The 6,000-nt window shown below is 42.4% G+C and overlaps 1 protein-coding gene across 2 annotated transcripts in view; it reads left to right on the top strand.

The window, feature by feature from the left end:
- Positions 1-6,000, top strand: part of TRERF1 (transcriptional regulating factor 1) — a 29,505-nt gene that overhangs the window by 2,666 nt on the left and 20,839 nt on the right. The gene's annotated exons all lie outside the window — the stretch shown is intronic.

Here is a 6,000-nt window from a genome sequence, read left to right as displayed (position 1 = left end):
TGTTCCTCTCTGCTGGCTCACCGAACCACCTTGCCTGGCACTGGAAATTATTCGTTCTGTTTTGAGTACTGTGCTGATTTTTTCACAAGCTTATATTCTTTCCCAAGGAAAAAAAAAAAATAACAGAGCAGGAGATTGAACTCTGGTTGCATAAAAAGTTATGAGGGCAAACCTGGTATCTAAACAGAGCACAAGAGGACAGGGATCTCTGAAATATGCCGCTCCTACTCTCCTAATTCAGTGCTTCTCAGCCTTCCAGCAATACTCTGGTCTGAAGACCTAGGGACAGTGCCAGTTTTGCACCTGAGAGCTGTGTGTGTGAAGTGCAGGTGGATCTGTTCTTGGGCAGATCCCTTACTTTCCAAAGCTGCTCCTCTGGGTGGGATCACAGTGATGTAGTGGCCAGCTGAAAACTGTGCCTGTCTGTGCCCAGCTTCAAGGCTGGGTTATGGTCAGGCACTGGTGTGAGCAGAATGCAGGCTGTCAGGGAAGGAACTGCTGTTTATTCCTGTGTCTATCCTAAAGGAAATCAGAGAGCAAGATGATGTGAATGATGGCTGTCTTGGTTTAGGAATAGCTTGGCAGGAGATCTGACAGTTCTGAATAACAAAACAGGTCAATAAAAACTTTCCCATAAAAAAAGGCTAAAAAATGAATAAGAGAAACGCTGTTTTGTTTCTATGGAAGCTAAGCAGGGGGAAAAAAATTAAATGAAAGAGGGGAAAGGAGAACTTGATTTTGGCTTTCATGTTACCTGAAGTTAAGAATGAAGCTTATATTGGAGTGGCAGAAAGTCACTCACTCAAAGAGAGCCCTGTCAGCCTGTATGAGTGAGGGGTGGTAATACACAATTAAAACATGAGCATACACAGCAATGACACATTTCTAAGCAGGCCTTAGGTGTTATAAAACACAGTTTAGGCTGCTAAGGGTGGTGGTTAACTTTGCTTTAGCAGACGTTTTACCATCCCAGAGGGAGGGAGGGACAGGAGGAGGGATGGTGCCCAGCAAGTGAGTATCTGCTGATGCTGTCACTTGTGAGTAGCTACACTTGGTCCTGCAAAAGCTGCTTGAACATGGAGGAGTGTGGGCTTTTTTGCTGTCTTATCCAGTCTTCTTTTTTTCAGGCTAGCTAGTAATGAATCTATAAAAGCATGTAGATGTTTAGCTTAAAGGGACAGCTGAAAAACTTGAAATAAGTTGGACAAACTGTAGGATCCAATTCCCTTTTGATACACAGCCATGCAGCCTACTGAGATGGGTTAGATTAGAGCTGTAATAACTTTAGAGCCTTTTAGTGAGTCTGCTTCCTTCAGCATTTGCTCTCATACAGTCTTTTGTCATCCCTCTCCATTAACTCAGTTCTGAAACTGGCTCTGGCTGACGTTCAGCCCTGGTTTTACAGCACACACCCAGCCTAACTTTTATGCATTGACTTATTTGTAGTGGATGTCTTGTTCTGAAATTCATGTGAATTCAGGCAGTTCAATTGTGTGACTGTCATTTGATCTGTAATTTAACTTGAGTTGAAAAATTCTGCGGGTTTTGGCTTCTGCGGTGTGTGATGGAGCCAGAAGTGTTCATTTTATATAACTATCATCTTCTTAGTATTTCACTGCCTGTTGTCTTCTCTAAGTTTATAGAATGGCCTGGATTGGAAGGGATCTTAAAAGCCATCTATTTCAGCCCTCCTGCTGTCAGCAGGGACACCTTCCACTAGACCAGGCTGCTCAGAACGCCATCCAACCTGGCCCTACACGCTTCCAGGGATGAGACATCCACAACTTCTCTGGGCAATCTGTTCAGTGCCTCATCACCCTCACAGTAAAGCATTTCTTCCTAGTACATAATCTAAACCTACTCTCTTTCAGTTTGAAGCCATTCACCCAAGTCCTGTCACTACATGCTCTCATAAAAAGTCCCTCTCCATCATTCTCATAGGCTCCCTTCAGGTACTGGAAGGCCACAATTAGAGCACTGCAAGGTCTTCTCCAGGCTGAACAATCCCAGTTCTCTCAGCATTTCCTCATAGGAGAGGTGCTCCATCCCTCTAATCATCTTGGTTGCCTCCTGTGGATTCACTCCAACAGGTCCATGTCCTTCCTGTACTGGGAACCCTGCAGCTGCTTCTGGCTTTATCGTGATAGAGTTTACAAAGGAGAAAAATTGGATCACCTTTATTGAAGACTGGTATTTCCTTCCCACTTCAAGTTTACCAGAATTAAGTTATGGCATGCTTCCAGGAGAGCGTATTTGTATTGCCTTTCAGTTACTTGTGTTTGAAGAGGGAGACAGCTGGCGTGTGTAAAGGCATTTCAGCCAGCTTGGTGGGCCCCTGGCTTTCAGTTTGGAGAATGGAGCTGTGCAAGTTGCAGGGGACCTTGTTGAAATGATGAGAAAAGAACTGGAGCAAACCCTTGTCTCTGTTGAAATCAATTGAACCACCATTAGTGTGAGTCCAGATTTCATCCATAAACTTAAGTAGGGTATTTCTTTTTCTAGGCAGCCTTCAGAAATGTTTCTGGCTGTTGGCATTTGTTTTCATGTTTCTTTGTAACGATTGCATAATTGGGATGTATCTGTAATGTCAGAAATGTAATAGGGTAAGTAGCATAAATGACTGTTAGGAAGAGAAGAAACAGAACTGCAGAACCGTTGTTGCTTTTAACTCCTACCAGGTTAGTTGTTCAGTTTAACCATTTAGTAGTCAGAGCTGTTGTGGTAAATGGCACAGATGGGTGTTTAGGCACCAGTGCTAAACACAAAGAAGAAAAAGCACCGTTTTCTTCCATTCTCTTAAACGGAAATAATTCAGTATACTGCTAATGGTTTCTCAGTTGGCCAGAGACTAACTTTGCTGCCCCTGTGCCTTAATGATGTCATGATAGACTCTGGTTTTAATCTGACAAGAAATGTGTACTGTTAGGATTTTGTTAAAGCTGATAGCAAATGCTGTGGATACAGCATCAAGCCCTTGAGTTTAAGCCTTTAGTTCAAGTACTAAAAAAACATTTGGTATCTAAGGGACTGGTTGATTACCGATTATGCTTTTATCAATGTGCATATCTGGGTTTTCTCTATTACCTGAAGGTAGAATAACAATGCTTTTTAAACATTTGCATTGTTTTCTCTCCAGATCAGTGATGCCTTTGAAAGGAATGTTTTCATCTTTCTTTTATTTTTATTTTGGGGGAGGGGAGATGGGTGTTTGAAAACAATGCAATTTTTTTTCAAATGTGATTCTCATAGTAACTAAACTTTCTGGTCTTTTTGTGACTTGATTGATATTTTAATATAATATCCCGTTATATTCTTTAAAGCTTTTTACAAATGTTTCTGTATAATTCTGATGATAACTCTGTAATCTGCCTGACAGCAGCATGTCTCACCTCTCAAACCAGAGCTGAGTTGAGGATGCTAGAGCTGCTGGAGAGGAAATGTTAATGAATCATTTTTAATTTTTTTTTTTATTCTGAGAGAGGGGAAGAAAGGTGTCTGTGCTGATGCCACAGATATAAAACCTCTTGCTGTGACAGGTAATCCCCAGATGAAAGGGTGCAGTAAGTGGAACTTGGCACATGCCCAAGGGACATCACTTTTCCTGGTGACTACAGCACTAGCTCTGGCTGCTGGTACAGTCCACAGCATTTGCCACTGTGGTGCTCCTGCCTGTGGAAAGAGAAGGAGTCAGGGGCCTGGTTGGACCCTTGATACATTTTTGTAATGAAATCAGGTTGTTTGCTACCGTCTCTTACTGTCCTTACGCCTGGAATTCTTGTGGTCTTTTAATTGTTTCCTGAGACATTTGTTCTCCCTCATTGGTTTGTATTGTTTCTTGTCCTTTGACTAATATTTGTCACTTCAGACTTTAAAAAGAAGTGCCAAATTCAAGGAGCTTGGTGTCAATTACATCTCTGCTAATAGGTGAAATGGGACATAGCTCCTATGCAAAAGGTGTGCCTATAGATCCAGTAGTACTGTTTTTATGGAAGATGTGTTCTGAGCATCTTGACTGAGCTTCCTTAACTTGGCAGGCATAAAAGGAGATGCACGTTCCCTCTCTTCCTCTAAATGTTGATGGCCTTTCAGTGTGAAACACCATACAGTGTTTATTTTTATGCCCTTTTAATGTTTTGTGGAGGATTTGTTTAGTTTCCCTTCATAATTTTGTAATAGGAAGTCTTTGAAGTTGGGTCGTGGATGAAAAACCCTGTTGGCAGCCTGACTATTCATTGTTGACTCCTATCTTCTTTAATTGTTCATCTGTAAAAATCTGGAAGGGAATGTGTTCAGAAGAACTGTGAAGCAATGTATATTTCTGGAAAGGGGAAATAAACTTGCAATTATTCTCAGCTATTATTTGTCACGTGAAGATGTTACACACTAATGGTTGCAGATGGTTTACACAAAAACTATACACACTGCAAAGGCTCTTCATTGGGAGCTATGACTTTCTGTTATACATTATGCTGGAATGGAAAAGGTTTTTTTCTGCCTGCAGCTATGTATTACCCTTATTTGCTGTTGCTAGCACAAACTCTCCTTAATATGCATCCAGCAACGGTTAAAATTTTCTCCATCGGTGATTTCACATTTATCCACGTCAGTGGAGGATTCTTCTCAGGTTAGAAAGGTAAGGACATCAGTGTGCAGGAGTCTTTGGTGGAGAGCACTGCATTTAGAAAATCAGATGTGAAGGAAGCAGAGTTAAGGTTTTGGTTTAATATTTCTGTGTTCTTGTTGAAGTTCAGGGTCTGCTTTTATTTTAAAATGTATTTATGAGTGCATAAGCATTTTGTATCTCCGTGCATATGTGTGACTGTAGACACAGTGATTGCTTCATATTGTGGAGCAGTAAAACAATCCTATCATGTGCTTATGTATTTTTTTATTCTTCAGAAACAGAACAGACATCTGTAAAATGTTGAGTTACAGTTTATACACTAAAAATTATAAAAGGCTGCATTCGGTATAAATTTGTCTGTTAAAATCATGCAACATGAAGGAGGGGTAAGAAGGTAGAACAGAAGTAGGAGTTCAGCATTCCTTATTGGAATAATTACAATTCCTGATGTAAGGTGACTGGTCAGAAAATATTTCAATTGACTGGTTTGATCTTAGCAGACATACTCCAGGTCAGTCAGCCTCATCTGCATCCCTGGAAAGGTGATGAAACAGCTCATCCAGGATGTCAGCTCTAAGGGTGTGGAGGAAAGAAAGGTTATCAGGAGTAGTCAACACGGATTCACCAAGGAGAAGTAATATCTGATAGCCTTCTGTGATGGAATGTCTGGCTGTGTGGGTAGATGAGGGGAGAGCAGTGCCTCCCTTGAGTTCAGCAAGGCTTTTGACACAGTCTCCCATAACATCTTCATAGGTAAGCTCAGGAGGTGTGGGTTAGATGAGTGAGGTGGTTTGAGGGATGGTGAAGGGATGGTCCCAGAGTTGTGGACAGTGGTACAGGGTCTGATTGCAGGCCCGTTGCTAGTGGTGTTCTCTAGGGGCCAGTACTGGGTCCAGCCCTGTTCAACTTATTTCTCAGTGGTCTGGATGAAGGGACAGAATGTACTCTCAGCAAATTTGTTCCTGATACAGAGCTGGGAGGAATGTCTGATTTGCCAGTAGCCTGGGTAGCTATTCAGCAAGAGCTGGACAGGCTGGAGAGTTGGGTGGAGAGCCCTTAATGAAGTTCCATGAAGGCAGGTGCAGGGTGCAGCACCTGTGGAAGAATAACCCCCTAAACCAACCCAGGGGGCTCAGCTGCTGGAAAGCAGCTCTGTGGAGAAGGACCTGGGAGTCCTGATGGACAGCAAGCTGTGTATGAGCCAGCAGTGCCCTTAAGGTCCAAAAGGCTCAAAGGTATCCAGGGGAACATGAGGAGGACCATTGCCAGCAGGTCAGGAGAGGTGATCTTGCCTCTATTTTGCCCTAATGGGGCCTCATCTGAAGTGCTGTGTCCAATTCTGAGCTCTTATTCAATAAAGGCAAGGAACTACTGGA

The sequence above is a fragment of the Geospiza fortis genome, unplaced genomic scaffold, assembly GCF_000277835.1.
Source record: "Geospiza fortis unplaced genomic scaffold, GeoFor_1.0 scaffold41, whole genome shotgun sequence".
Taxonomy (NCBI): Eukaryota; Metazoa; Chordata; class Aves; order Passeriformes; family Thraupidae; genus Geospiza; species Geospiza fortis.
Note: the sequence above shows the minus strand (reverse complement) of the source record. Positions and strands in the feature narration are given on the sequence as shown.